The sequence below is a fragment of the Podarcis liolepis genome (assembly GCF_965112155.1).
Source record: "Podarcis liolepis genome assembly, chromosome: 2".
Classification (NCBI taxonomy): Eukaryota; Metazoa; Chordata; class Lepidosauria; order Squamata; family Lacertidae; genus Podarcis; species Podarcis liolepis.
The window spans coordinates 73,429,244-73,445,373 of NC_139555.1; the positions used below are offsets into that span (position 1 = coordinate 73,429,244).

Here is a 16,130-nt window from a genome sequence, read left to right on the forward strand (position 1 = left end):
TTTTGTGACCCCATGGACCAGAGCACGCCAGGCACTCCTGTCTTCCACTGCCTCCCGCAGTTTGGTCAAACTCAAGTTGGTAGCTTCGAGAACACTGTCCAACCATCTCGTCCTCTGTCGTCCCCTTCTCCTTGTGCCCTCAATCTTCCCCAGCGTCAGGGTCCTTTCTAGGGAGTCTTCTCTTCTCATGAGGTGGCCAAAGTATTGGAGCCTCAAAGCTTAACTAATAATCAGTACGGTAATTCCAGTCTGCACTTCAGCCAACCCCCCCAAACTACTACTACTACTACTACTACTACTACTTCTTCTTCTTCTTCTTCTTCTTCTTCTTCTTCTTCTTCTTCACCCACCCTTCACCCTAAACAGTTTTAAAACTTACCATGAAAAAATGAATTGCTTCACCCAGCCAGTTGCAGCCTTTCCTTGAAACCTGCCCTGCTAGCAGGAGAGGAAAGACCCTGCAAGTGAATCTGTGTGAAAGGGCAGCCTGGTTTTTTGCCAACATGTCTATTATTCATACGGAGGAGGACCCCAGCTTACTGTTCAGCATAGCAAGGCCCATCTCTCTCTCCTTCTCCCTCTATTGCAAGTAGATCTGCTCACAGTTACTGTTCCCCATAACGCCTCTAGAGGGAAGTAAGCACTTCTGCAACAGTGTTCACTATCTTGAGGAGCGGAACATCACCCTAGATATAGCCCTAATGAAGGGTATTGCCAGGATAAAACTCCATAGCTGGGCAATAGCTATACTGTACTTGTACCAGTCAGAACATCACCAAAATGTGGTAAGTTTTCAAATTCTCCAGACTCTTCTTAAGACAAGATGTTGCATCAAGGGTGGGGAACTTCTGACCCACCAGATGTTTCTGAACTAAAATTCCCATCAGCCTAATGGCAGATAAGGTTATCAGTAGCTACTAGCCACAATGGATGTATGCTACCTCTTAATTGACGGCAACAGGCCTCTAAACACCAGTTGCTGGAAAGCACAACCAGTGACAGTGAGGTTGTGAGAACCCGATACTAGAGTAGAGGGACTTTGGTCTGTTCAGGGCTGGACTCCCCATAAAACAGGGTGAAGCACCCACCCCAGTCAGTGGAAGTGCAAGAGATGGCACTCTGCCCATCCCACCACTGCTGCCACTGCCAAGAGGGTGGCTGTTCCGGAGCGTGGTGCTGCCACTTGTCTTCCCTGCCCCCTAGCTCTTACCGAGTTCAGTGCAGAATGCCCTGGCTCTTACTGAGTTTGGTGAGAGCCAGGGCATTCCGGGGACAGAAGCTGAGTGGGGGGAGACAGCAATTCTCCCCTGCCCCTGAGACTGATCCAGCAGGGTTCTTATGATGTTATGACATGGAACTCCAATGATGGCTCTAGGAATGGAATCACAGGCCCTGTCTAGTGGCCCCGTTTCAGTCCCAGGCCTGTCACTGCAGCCCCAGGGGCCATCATTTTACTCCCAGGTCTGAAATTTGACTAACATGGATCATGATGTCAGTCTCTCCAGCTCTCACTCTTTCAAGCTCTGCCACTGCTGCTACTCTGACCCATTCCATACCTTCCCAAGAGCCATTTTTTGCTTTATTTATAGCTTGCATTTATTTCAATGAAGCCCAGTGATGTCAATTGGCATTTGCGGTTCTCACTACAGTGGTACCTCAGGTTACGGATGCTTCTGGTTACAGACACTTGAGGTTACAGACTCCACTAACCCAGAAATAGTGCCTTGGGTTAAGAACTTTGCTTCAGGATGAGAACAGAAATCGAGCGGTGGCGGTGCAGCCGTAGGCCCCATTAGCTAAAGTGGTACCTCAGGTTAAGAACAGTTTTAGGTTAAGAACGAACCTCCAGAATGAATTAAGTTCTTAACCCGAGGTACCACTGTATTTCCTCTGAGCCTTCAGATAACTTCCAGTATTTCTTGTCAATCATTTTACAGCATCCATACAACTTCTCTGCAGGAGGATACTTCAATGATTATCTTGATTTGGAACATGTGATTTAGATTTCCTCTCTTGAATGACACTTTATAGTTTCACATATAGTTATTTGAAATGATTTACAGAAATGAAAATGTGGCTGAATTCTAGCTTGTAAATTAACCCTGACTCTGAACTTGCAATTGTTAAGTACAATTACTTGGGAACAATTCACAATGGAATCATTGGAACTTACTTCTGCGTAAACGTGCATAGAACCAGACAGTGATAGCTCAAAATTCACCAGCTGCATTTTCTGGTATTTTTTAAACAGCTTAACAGACAGGGAGATAATTTGTGTTTAATGACCTTCACATCCTCTAATGCCTATAATTGATATTGTCTTGAATACTGACTCATACTGTAGTTGACAGGCATATAAAAACCGCTGTCAGAGTAAAATGTATATCTATCAAGACAAAGGAAGGATCCTTTTAGTCATTATTACAGCAGCCATCCTCTTTTGGATGCTATCTCACCTAAGCTGTGCTTCGTATAGCCTCTTGCTGCAGGACCACTGGTCAAAGGAGTATTTACGTACATAGTATTTTTTTCCTTAAGGGCAAGTATTAAATGTGCTGGGACAATGTACCCTGAAGCAGATAAGGAGCATAAGTGTTTGCTGGGCAGCATTTATCCACTGAACATTCACACTGGTGGTACCTGACACCTAGCTAATTGTTGAAAATGTATAGAAAAGGGTCCACATATGCATCAGGGTTGAAGGAACCCTGATGCATATGTGGTGGTTGTGTAAATACGCTAGAGAGTTCTGGGAAATGATCCACATAGAATTAAGAAAAATAATTAAACTCACATTTCCCAAAAGACCAGACGCCTTCCTACTAGGGATAATAAGTGATGATTTACCAAAGAAGGCATTCAACATCTTTTTATATGTGACCACTGCAGCTATAATAGTCCGTGCAAAAGAATGGAAAGAAAAAGAGGTACCTGCAAAAGAAATCTGGTAGAATAAATTGATAGACCAAACAGAATTAGCAACCACAAGAATAAGAAATAAAGATGAGACACAGTTAAGAAAAGAGTGGAAGTGTTTTGGAGACTATCTTAGAAGGATATTCAATTCAACCTGCAAGTGGGAGTAAATATATAAGCAGCAGATAACATCAAATAAAGGAAGATTTGAGATAAAAATGGGTGGGAGATCAGGATATGCAGCTGTTCAGGGTTTACATAGGATGTGACAGAGAGGTGGACTGGGAAGTCCTTAGGAAATGGATGTGTGATTGACAATGTATTATTTATTTACAACAGTTGTAAAAATGCATAAATAATTTTTTTAAAAAAATCATTTCCTCCCCCAGACACATTACCAATCAACACAAAAACAACAAAAGGGGATGACACCCTTGTCTTTGGTGTGTTCCAAAAGGGTGATCTGCAGCAGCACTGGTTCCGAGTCCATAAGCTGGGTGTGTCCTCAACAACTCACAGATCTCTCCAACAAACTCTTCTAAATTATACTGAAGCTTGTCACCACCCAGGCACAGCAGGACCATAATCCATTGGTTGACACCTATCATCCAGAGCCTTTCTGCTTGTGCCTAAACAAACTGCAAAGTTGAAACAGCCAAATACCTGGAGGAGGGAACAAACTGCAGACAAACCATTCAGGTTGAGTTGGTGCAGACTGAATAACAACACAGTAAATTGTACATTCATACACACTGTACATTTATGTAACACTTTAAACAACAGTCTTGACAGACATTATCTCCAGTGGATTTCTCATGAAGCATAATCTAATTTGAAGGTCTAGTAACTAGGGATATAGTTACAAAATCCCTTCAAGGTCAATGTGTGAAAAACCTATCAGATTTAATTGTCTTTTTTTCTTTAGGAGGTCACTATTTTGATGAGAAAATCCAATGTGACAACCACCATCTTATTCTCTTTAATAAAACCTCACCATGTGAATGCAATTCGATACTTTCTGCATGAGTAGGGATTGCAGAACCACAGGGGAGAGGAAAACAGATGCAGAGGGTTAGATGTGCAAACCCCCTATTGACTAAATGCACAGGAGTGTCTTATGTCATTGCTATAATGATGGGGATATTTATAGGGTTTGAAATGTAGTTTTATGTAAGAGAGCATATTTTCTCAAGTTAAACAAATGCCTTTATTTATAATCAAGCCATCTGTATTTACATTTCCTACTAACTTTCCTTAAAATCTGAATTAATAAACTCCCTTACATTTTCAAGTGGAACTTCTGTATCTAAGATCCATATTCACACTTCAGGTGTAAATTGTAAATAAAGATACTTGTTTAGCTTTAGCAAATATACTAACTGAACCTTATAAGGTTGTTGCGAGGTTTTCTGAGAAGTGTTTTGATGGCTTAGAAAAAGCCCAACCAAAGAACTAAGTACAGTGGGTTAAGTATTTAATTCGTTCCGGAGGTCCGTACTTAACCTGAAACTGTTCTTAACCTGAAGCACCACTTTAGCTAATGGGGCCTCCTGCTGCCGCCGCGCCACCAGAGCACGATTTCTGTTCTTATCCTGAAGCAAAGTTCTTAACCTGAATCACTATTTCTGGGTTAGCAGAGTCTGTAACCTGAAGAGTATGTAACCTGAAGCGTATGTAACCTGAGGTACCACTGTATTATTATTGGCTGACGTCCATGTGTCTTGGGAGACAATGGAGGAGTGTGCCTTTGGGGGTGAAGTCAAACTTTTGGAGAGTGGAGAATTTGTGAAACTATGCAGAAATCACAATAGGGCCCCCAAAGGAGTGAATAATAATAATAATACCATTATTGTCAATGTACAACCTGCGTACAATGAAATTAACCGAGCCTCCCCCCCCCCCAGTCTCATTGCACTCTGTATGCTTGTGACACAACACACCAACCCCGATTAGATATCAGATCCCCCACAGCCTTTTTAAAGCAGCTGTAAGGGCACCTACTTCGAGTAGAGTTGAAGCACCGGGGGAAGGGGTATTATGTTTTATATATATATTATTGAGCACATACATTAATTAGACAGTGAAAGGCTTGCATTGCATGTGGGTATTGTCAGAAATATGGTCCCTGATTGGTAGCACATTTTCAGGCACATTATGAATGTGTCTGCTGTTTTCTTCCATTTTTGTATTTTCTGTGCCGAGTGCGTCCTACATCTCTGCTTGGCTGAGTCTCCAGTGGACACAGCAGCCATTACACCAGCACCACAGGTATATTTTACCTCTCTTTGTTTTGTTTTTGTTGCGTTTTTAAAAACAGAGCATTAAAACAAGATAACCAGATACACAAGCAGGTAGGAATTAAAACCAGCAAAAATCCCAGTGGAATAAATGAAATGGGTCAGGGGAGAAAATCAGTGAATGGGCAAATTATTTTCACTTGAGTGAGAATTCCACGGTTGGGGTGCTGTAACTGAGAAGGCCCTGTCCCATATCCCAGTTGAGCACCTCTCCTTGTGGCAGAGGATGGGGCAAGGCCAATGAAGACAAATGAAGTCGGCAGGCAGGTTCATGTGGAAAGAGGCAGAGGTTCTTCAAATATCATGGTTCCCAATGTGTGCTATTAAAAGGAAACACAACTATTATCCTTTGCCCCAGTAGCACTCAGAGCGACCTGAAATCTCTTTTTACCGCTTGACGCTCCTTGCATCCCAACAGTAGACTTCCTTTCTTTCCGATTTTTGCTGAAAACGTTGCTCGCTACTTTGTGACATGTTGGTTAGCTTCTAGTGTGTGTTTTATTTCTGTTGACCATAGCCAACTTTTCTATATCGTACGTTTCCAAAGTGGCTACCCCACCGTTGAATTTTTGGATTCTTCTTCTGACAGGCTAACATGGCTCCACCACCTGTCCTTTTCTGGCCAAAAAAGCTGCCGTCAAGTCCGCGAGGCTGGCCCTGGGACAACCGAGTGAGGTTTCACGTCTTGGTTTCGACACGGTGGTTTAGACGGCGCTAAACATCTCGTGCTTCTCTCCAGGCCTACTAGGGCTGCCTCCGGCTTGCAAACACGAGCACTGCCGGCGACAGCTCTTCGACGTGCCCTCATCGCCCTTGGGGGATTAGTAACGGACGCGTTCCTGTTGCTCGCCCCCCTCCCCGGTTTTATTTCGCCTTCCCTCCTGCCCGGCCCCTGCCGCCCTCCCGCTGCGAGGGACGTGGGAACCTTTCTGCACCTCACGGAACCTTTGCTGCGGGAGCGCCTGTTGCCGCCCGGGGGATCCTCTGGGTGGCTCCAGCTGAGGGGACGCTTTACTGTTGCGGACCCCAAGCGGAGGGAGAGAGGAGCGAGGAGAAGGAGGCGGAGGCGGCGACAACGACGCGGGTGAACGGGGGCCGGCGCGCCACCGAGAGCGCGCCGAGCGCCTCAGCGCCCGCTCCCTCCGCGTCCTGGCCCGCAGCCCCACCAGGAGGTGAGAGCCGGCCGCCGGCTGGAGTCGCGGACAGGGATGCCTGCATGGAGGGAGGGAGGGAGCGCACACAAATGGAGGCGCCGGGGGAGCGGATGGGCCCAGGGGTGGGAGGCAAAGCCCCTCCCCGCTCTCCTCGGCAGAGCCAGGCTCGGGAAGGGGGAAGGGAAACAGGCCAGGCGGCGGCGCCCCGGGAATACGCGGCTACCGCTCCGGCTCAGCCGAGCATCGGGGGCGGGGAGGCCGGCATGGGGTGGGGGAGGGAAGGGGGGGTCCGGGGACCGAGATTAGCACCAAAGGGGTGTGCGCGTGCATCTGGACAAAAGCACCCGAGTTAGTACACGTGAAGAGTGTTTTCCCCGAACAATGAGGTGGGGCTCTCTGGAGATGAAGGCAGCGAGCTATGGAGACTTTTAAGGGATGCTCAGGGAAGTGGCGCTAGGTGTTGTATCAACGGGAGAAAAAAGAAAGTGGGAAATCGTTCATATTACTCCGGGAATGCAGTGTTCTTAACTGTGAGTGTGGGGTGTGTGTTAAAAAATAAAAAGGGCAAACTCTTACAGAAAAGCTTGGAATTTTTTTTAAAAGTACTAAACCGTTTGCATAATGTTATACAGTGTGAAAAATTGGTATTAGAAATGCCCCCTTTTTTTGGAGAGGGACTTAGCTACAACATTAACTTTGAATCAGATCCTCTGTTTTTCTTTTTTTACCAGTTATGGTGACTAGCAAAGAGAGGTTGGAATCTGGTAAAACTTTGAAAACTTCAAAGTGGGATGGCACCTGGCAGGGTGTCTTTTGATCTCTGCCCTGTTTTAGATTTTCTGACTTCTTTCACTCCCACTTGATCTAAATGTGGCTAGTACTCACTTGCTTTAATTTTATTTTGTGCTATATTGCTTACTTATCACATTTGTGTCATTGTTCTTTGAAAAGAAAATTTCCTAAAGCTGTAACTATTACTACCACTAAGCATGTACTGTAAAGTAGGTGTTGTACAGAAGCATGCTTTCTGCCTCTAGGGGTCGCAACCTACACAGAAAGGGCAGGGAGGGGGCAGGCCTTTAAAAAGTGAGTGTATTGGGGGGAAGTAGCAAAGGAGTCTGACAAAAGATGAATTTCTGTAGAGACAGCTGCTTTTGGTTGGTAGTGTGGAAGGGGGGGGACACAATTGCCTTGTGTATCTTTGTCTCAGTTGAAATACTTTTTTTTTTTTTGGGTATCTCACATGTACAGGAGATACACAAACTTCTGTGAAGGGACAACTCTGAGAAAGTTGAACTTGGTAAGGGCAATAATTAGGAGACTGAATAATTTGTGGAGAGAGAAGTAGAGAGGAATTACTGTCCTAATGATTTGACTGAATAACTTTTCTATATAGAACTTAAGACAGAGTTGTTTAGATTGTTTGTTTAATTAGGGTTCTGTTTTCTAGCATTAGATGGAAAGGCACATCTTTGAGATGATGGTGTTGATGAAGTGAGAACCTGGCAGTAGCCTGAATGTGATTGGAGAAGGAAAGAGATGGGATTAATTTGATTAGATGCTTGTGCTATGAGTGCTTGTGGTAATTGTCTTTGTCAGAGGCAGATAAGCATGGGCTTAGATGGGAGAAGTAGAATCTCCATCTTTAATGCTGTAGTATTAGTTAAAGAAATTGTAGGAAATGTATGTCAGGATGTTAGGACATCACATCCTGATTATCTTAGAAGTCATGAAGATAAGTAAATAGGTAAGCCAGAGAAGGTACTGGAAACAAATGAGTAAAAATGGCCAGATGACATTGAGTTGTTCAAGAGGTAGAACTGAGAAGTGGAAAAGCTAAAGTTAGAAATGTAAAGAGAATGCCCAGATATAAGTTTGGTGTATATATTACATTTTGCAGAAACAAGATTAAGGTATTGTTTTCTGCAAAGCTCTTGAGCTGCAGAAGCAATTGATTTGACTCTTAATTCCCAACTAGTTAATCAAAACAGAGGCCAGTAAAGTAACAGCATGCTGCTTTTATATGTTTGTTTCTGTGTGAGAGAGATATTTATGATAGAGAACCAAAAGGGAAGCAAAATGTGGAATTATCAGTTATTTTATCTTATATGAGCCTTCTCTGGAACTGTTACCACCTTTTGTGTCAGTGTGTATATCTACATTTCCATATCCCATAGAGTATATGAACTTGCCTTACTTTTCCATTTCTTCCCACTCTTTGGCGTAAAGACGTTTCACTACAGGTGGAAGGATTGCTGTTGTTTATATAGCACCATTGGTGTGTATGGCATTTTACAAAGTGGAAGAGGACAGATCCTTGCCCCAAGGAGTGTCTAAACTAAACTTCAACACAGGGGAAACAACAGAGGAAGAGGAGTGACAGCAGGGGTAAACAGGGAACAATATGAGGTTGTTTCAGTAGCACATTCTTAGACTTAATTACAGGCTAAGTTACAATAAGGCATGGGAATAAAGATACTGAGCCAAAGATATTTTCTTTCTTAATTAGCATGGCACTTCTCTGCACAGGTGGGCAGAGATCTTTTAGGCCAACTCAGTCTTTGTCTTTTTTGTAGTTGTGCTTCGTTTCCTTTGGGAGGCAAGTATTTTACTCCCTAGTAAATGTACTGCTTTAATATAATCTCAGAAATGGAAGAAACTTAGTTTCCTGGGCTTCTGAAATTTTGTGTTGGTTCCTTAGGGATTTTTATCTCCCAGCTCTCTTCAAGTTTGTGGCCTAAAACGTATTGGTGATTCCCAGGAATTTTGAAATACTTTTCCAGATGTTGTCATCTCCCTAAATGATGCTAAACCTTTTGTGCCTCAGGTTTCCTTTTCCAAGTACTTGCATATGAGTAGTGGCAGGTTATCTAAATTTTATTTTTCTCCATGTGGACTAATAAGATGAACCAAGTTTGAGGGAGTTTGGAGGATTCTTCATGGTGTACATGCTGCAGTCTGCAGGTGTTCTGCATGTCTACCTTACCTTGTAGGCTCATGTGTTGATATAGTCTAGGAGTGACATACTGGGTGCAATGCAAGTGTGTACTTGCTAGAAGAATGGACACCATTGGTCAAACCGATTCTCCCTCTTCCATGTGCACTCCCAAATCTGCTTCAAATATTGGTGGTTTTCAAAATCACATCATGCAACATCACTCATGTGATGTTGGATGTCACCTACTGAAATTCACACTTTTCTTTATGGTCACACATTGTCATTAATATTAGGATGCTGTTAAAAGTCTTAGAACAGGGCCAGTGAAAAGTTAACAACCTCTAAACTTGTGCTAAAGAAAAAACTACTAGCTTAAGTCAATCAACCATTAACTTAGGCAAAGGTTTCTGTAATGTTTATAGGCGCATGAACATTGCACATGCTCCTTGTTAACAGAGCATCACTTGCATATCAGTACCGCCTTTTTTTGAAAGTGTAATAGAAATAAAGCAATTGGATGAAATTATGTGTCTAATTTGTGTTTAGTTTCTTTGTCTGATCAGAATTTGAATTTATGCACTACTGTCAACTAGTACTTTTGTCTCTGGAAAAATGGACTTGCTTCTTTGTAAACCTAGATGCCTGAAAGGCTGTTAGAGACTCTCCGTGCAACAAAAGCAGCCTACACTTGCTCAGAGTCACTCCCTTTATTGTTACTTCTCATACTTCAATTCTGAGCCATAGCACTGAAAACAGGTCATACTGTATGTAAAAATCCTGGATTCCTAGCTCAAAGTAAACCTCATCCAGTTTCCAGTTCCCTGTATCATTCTGAGTCAGGAGGCTGCTGAAAGGAGTTTTCCTCTTTACCAGTGGAATAAATTACCCATCTATTTGTCTTCCATAGACTAACACTGCTGTTGCCGGACAAGTAGGCATGTTAATTATCTCCTTGCTATGTACCATCTTATATAACTATTTTTTTAATTTTCTTTAGAATCTAAAATAATAAAGAAGCTTTAAAAATAATGCTCTGTTTAGCTTAGAATTGACCACATTGTGACAATGAAGGAGATTGTAACCTGATTTTGGCAACCCCCTATTGAGCACTGGGACTCCAGTTTCTTTAATATGCCTAGCCATATATCTACTGCCAAGGCGGGGAACCTTTTTTGCCTAGTGAGCCAGATCACTGTCTGTCCTGCCCCCCATGGGCCAACTTTGACAGGTGAACAACCCACACATCAATCCCCTAACATTAGTGCTTCCCAAGTGACTTACAGCCAGCTTGTTGTTGGGCATTTGAGAACTGCATTACAGGGGCTTTGCACCAAGCATATGGTTGGTAAAGCTGTTTTCCTCAGGGATCAATTGGAACTTGGGCGCACAGCCAATCCAGTAGGGTTAAAGTCACTGTTCATCAGCTGTTGGATGGTGACTTAAAATGTGTCTTCTCCAGGGATTGACTGCATGATTGAGTTCCCCATGGGGAACTTGGTTTTACAGCTGATCCACCCCTGCCTCTACCTGCCCCACATTTGAAGTCACATATGATGGCAGGTGGGCATGGTTTGGGGAAAATGACCTCATGGGCCAAGTAGAGACAATGGATTAGAGGAGTAGAGTTGGAAAGAGCCCAATGGTCATCTAGTCCAACCCTCTGCAGGAATCTCCACTAAAGCATCCATGACAGATGGGCATCCAGCCTCAGGTTCACCAACCCCTGCTCTACTTGGACCTTAGGATCCTCTTCAGAAGCCCTACTCTGGGTGCTCCTGCCAAATGAAGTGAGGTGGGTGGCTACCAAAAAGAGGACCTTTTTGGTAGTGGTACTTGAGCTGTGGAATGATCATCCCGACTCCAAAACCAGACAATTCCTCAACCAAACAGCCTCCCAATGCAATAGATGCATTGTGTACTGCTCTTTTGAGTTCATTTCAGGGGTAGAACCTAGCCAGGAAGGATGTTAGAGTTCTTAAGAGACCAAGAGACAGCTATGGGTATTAAGAGTTTAAGGAACAAAAGTCATAGGCTGGAATATACCAGGAAATACTGAAAACAAGAAGATAAGGTTAGGGAATGCAGTAGATAGCTTTAAAGGCAAAGGCAATGTGTTTGTGCTGGATATGGAGGGGGATGGGAATAATTTGGACAGCAAAGTTCCTGATTGTGATGAGAGGACTACATCTGCTCTTATAGCACTATTGGATGAATTACAGTTTACCATGATTCAGGAGCATAATACAGAGTATGACCCAGATCAAAACTGCTGGTTTAGAGCCTTCTTAAAAATATAGAATGTTGGTTCCTTTAAAACGCTAATTTTGTCTTTAAAACAAGGGAAGCATGCCAGATACATCTCTTGACAGGTTTATTAGCCTGCTGGTATATTTTATGAGAATCAGATTAAATCCTGTTGCTGAATGTGCCCATTCAAAATGTTCTGTGCTTCATAGGCTACTATAAAAGAGTATTGTTGTTAGATGTGTTGACAGGAAGGCAGAAGCGGTAGGGCAAAGCCAAAGTGTGTGTTCTGAACTAAATATTTGTCTGCATAAGGTTTTCTCTGGAGGTTTAGTCTGAAAGTTCCACATCATGCAGGACTTGTACATCTAAAAAGTATTTTTTGTTTCTTTCCTGATATGGTAGTTCACATTCTTTTATACCTTCTGTTTCATTTATCAAGTGTATTTTAATGACTACTACAGTAATCTACTCCACACAATGTTTTGCAGTGTGTCTTTCAATTATGCTCCTTAAAGTTGCCTTAGGCTTCCATTAATACCTGATTTGAAGGAACAAAAAAAGATAATATGTACTAAATTTGTATCTAAGGTACAAAACTACTTTAGAGTTATTTAAGCCTGCCTTCTTGATACTTTTTGGTTTAGCTTTCAATATGAGGGCAAGAGAGCAATAAGGTGAAAGGGGATCAACAGAGGGGAAAGGAAGTGGTGCCACCCACTTCCTGGTTCGGCCCTGCCCACCAGCAGCATGCAGAGGCCTCCAGTGGATTATTTTTAATGGAATACAGCCCTTGATAGACAAAGGTTGCCCTTCCCCATCTTAAAATAATGCATTTCCTCAGTAAGGAGATGTTTACAACAATGCCTTCACCAATGAGCATTGTTTCATCAAGGGAGGTCTGATTAAGAGTCACTTTCTTAGTCTCAGTGAAGTATTCCAGTAGCTACTGATTTATAGAATAATACCTTAAGCCATACTTCTTTCTGCACAGAGGAACATACCGGTATTTAATAAACCCTTTGTAGAAAACCACTGTCTGGTGGTCTTGAAGCTCTTGCCTTAATGAAAAGAGATATTTCAAGTTTTTCTTCTGAAAAGTTTGGAGAAAAGAGAATCATTAGGCAATTCATTTTTAGAAAGTTGCAGATGACGAAGAAGAGATTAGTGAAGGTTTTAGACAGCAATCTTGTGCACACCAATTTTAACTCAAATTACATGTTTGATGAGGAAATGCATGTAAGTGTAAAATACAGCTTGACTACCAATCTTAGTAGCACCTGAAGAAAATATATGCTAACCATGTAGGATTTAACCCCATCCCTTGCTATGTTAGGCATAGTTGAATGAAGCACATGCAATGATTCTTAATGAGAGAATACTCAGATCTTTTGCAGCAAAAGGCAATCTACTTATGGTGAATTGCTCCCAGGCCAAATCTGCAATCAGTTGCATGCAGAAGTGTCTTGCTCTATTGACTTGCATGAAGGCTGGTACCATTTTAAAATGTTACTTACTGCCAAAGTTTGAGCAAGGACTCTTGTCACTTGTAATGCTTTATAACCTAAATAATGTATAGATGCTCAAATTATTTATTGGGAGTATGGGAAACCCAGCCAGATGGGCAGGATATAAAATTATTATTATTATTATTATTATTATTATTATTATTATTATTATTATTATTACTATTATTAGTGTCCACCCATTACAAAATGTAGAAGTGAAAAGGGGGTGATTGTGTTACTAGGAATTTTATCGGTCAGACAACATTTTATTTGTTACCCAGTCTGTTCTGTCTGGACACAAAAGGTATTGAGCTTTGGGGGGGGGCAAAGTTATTGAGCTTTCTTTTCTTTCCTTTCTTTCTTTCTTTCTTTCTTTCTTTCTTTTTAACCAAAGTCTTATTCCTAGGAAATATTTTATTTCTTAGCCTACCTAATCTCTTCCCTAGATGACCTTTTTTTGGTAGAATTTAAACACACACAAAACTATTATCATGTCCACCACTCCATAACATTTCTCCTAAGATAACAATACCAGTTCTTTATCCTTCTCTGTTAACTTTCAGATCCTCCACAGACATTAGTGCAATATTCTCCCTTTTTTTTGGTGGTGGTGATTTTTATTAAATAAATAAATAATAACAGTATTTAAGAGTAAACTGCCTTTCAGCTGAAAATCTCAGGGCAGTTCACAACAGATCCCACAAACATTTAAAAGAACCCTAGTTGTTGTCATTATTTAATCCTTAATATAGCAACTAATGTAGAGTTGATGTTCCAACAAAGACCTAATTAACGCTGTGCAGAATGGCACTGTTACCTCCAGTGTTATGTATTGGATGTGTCTGTAAATGCAAAGCCAGTAGACTACCTTTTGTAACATCTAGATCAGGGAGTGTCAACCTGGTCCCTACAGCCCACTAGTGGGCGTTTCAGGATCCTAGGTGGGCGGTAGGGGGTTCTACGGTACAAGTTGAATCCTCTTTCCATCGAGTACTGGTGGGCGGTAAGGAAATTTGACCATCAAAAAAGATGCATTACTGGGCGGTAGGTATAAAAAGGTTGACTACCCCAATCTAGATCCTTCATTGTGCTAGAACATTACCACTTTGCCCACATTTTGTATCTATTTGCATATTTTGCTTTGCAGTAAGATTTTTTTGTTCAATAGCAGCCCAGTGCTATTAAGTTATTCTTTCAAAACAATTTTGTATTATAATACTTCCTTGTGCAGTATTTATGGTTATTCCCCTTTCTTCATCATTGGCTGATAAAATGAATTTGCTGTCTGCTCCTTCTAAGTCACTAGTGTTGTTCAACATCACTGTGGCAGGCCATTGTGGTCTATTTAGTTTACTTTTCTTCTTTGGATACTTAGTGCTACTGTTTTCTGTTGCTCGAAGTTGTTTCCAAAGAAAGCACTAAGACTTATTAAATTCTAATGGTTGCAAAATTAGCAGTTTGATTATCTTAAGGGGCTGTGCAACCTGAGTCTATGCAGAGTTGGACATAGTTAAGCCTATTTAATTTAAGAATAGGTGTGCTTAACTTGGCGTTGGATTGCATCCTAGTGTTGGTAATGAGCTAGAAGAGCAAAATGCTTCAAGTGCCAATCAGTATGTTGTTAGTTGGAGGCAGGACTGTTGCATAAAGTGAGGCTAGCCAAGCCTAAAGAAATTCACATCCATATTTATGCAGAAGTAAGCCCTGTTTGTAGTACTCGTCTTTAGTTACAATTTTTCAATTGATAAACTAAAACCACCCCAGAATGATGCATAATAGTATGCTGATAGATGCCATCATAGACATGAAACTGATGTTTAAATACTAGACCTTAGCCTTCCAACAAATAACAAATAAGATATTATTTCCTTTTCCTATGGAAGAAAGTAGAATTTATTTACCCAATTCTTCACCTTGTACCTGGTTCTTTTTCTCATAACTTTATAATTTTTAGAAGTTATTCCACATCACACGTTATTCGTCATCAAATTCTGAGGGTGCTACTTATTTGTTGGTGTGTGTATAATCCCATATAAACCCCTCTTCCTTTTCCTCCTGAAAAATGCCAGCTTGCTGTGTGTGTCCCGCTATACTAGGTAGATGACAAGATGGTTTTAGTAAGAGGCAGTAGGGAAGTCTAGACTAATTATGACTATTCATTTGAAGGTAAATGTTCATCAATTTGAAAAGAGCACTACCTACAGCAGTTAAATGCTGAATGTGTGGGGTAGGGGTAGGATGGAGTAGCCTACCCATAAAACCTGAGATGTGGGTGTTAGCTGGACATATTATGTAATTCTCCTTGGTAGATGGTTCTGAACTGGGTCAATCTTGTGTGAGAAATGAGGGCAGGCTAATGTCTGTAATTCTTACCTGCCTGTGGTGCAGTGTTAATGTTGTATATTTGAAGTTTGCCAGGCTAGCTGGAAGCCCTCCAGAAAAGCACTGCTTATGCAACTGAAATAGGCTAGCTACTAGGAACTGGGATGAGGGTGCAGACGTGAAGGGCTGATTACATGACGAAACCGACGAAACCCTCAAAGGAAGTTACTTAAGGGTTACTTAACTTTTTATTTAGCCTTGTAGTTGAGGAGTTGGTTGTCAGAGCATATTAATAAGCTAAATGTGAACTAGTCCATTGAGCATTACATTACTGTAAGCTAATGTACATTCCCTTAAAATCAGTGGGATTTAGTTAGTTTTTAAATGTATTTCTTTTGCCAAGGGTCTTGTAGCTGATAACCTTACAAGTGTTTACTTACATCTTATTGGTATGAAACTTGTCAGTGTGAAAGTCTAATCTAGTTTGCAATTAAAGATTTTATCTGAAACCATGCAGTAGCATTACATTTGTCTGTTGAAATCCTTATTTTCAGCTATTGTGCTTTATGCTAAATAGGCTGAACCCATGAGACATTTATTAGGAGTTTGTTAATAAATGATGGTTTGTTGTCACTTTGTCCTTGCTACCTGGTTTGGAAGCATTATGTGTTTTGCTGTAGCCAGATAGTATGTCACCTCTAAACTGAAGAGGGCTGTTTGCACTTTTTGAAAAGATGTTTAAATCCAGGTG

At 41.6% G+C, this 16,130-nt stretch overlaps 1 protein-coding gene across 5 annotated transcripts in view; it reads left to right on the forward strand.

Moving 5' to 3' along the window:
• RAD54L2 (RAD54 like 2) overlaps positions 1–16,130 on the forward strand; it is a 70,132-nt gene that overhangs the window by 4,439 nt on the left and 49,563 nt on the right. For 3 of the 5 annotated variants that reach the window (XM_083488632.1, XM_083488637.1, XM_083488638.1), the window contains exon 1: positions 6,215–6,385. The exons of 1 other annotated variant lie outside the window; for it this stretch is intronic. The gene's annotated coding sequence lies outside the window, so the exon portion shown is untranslated. Of the gene's footprint in view, positions 1–6,214; positions 6,386–16,130 lie in introns of those variants that run through there. One more of the 5 variants, XM_083488636.1, reaches the window with a different exon arrangement.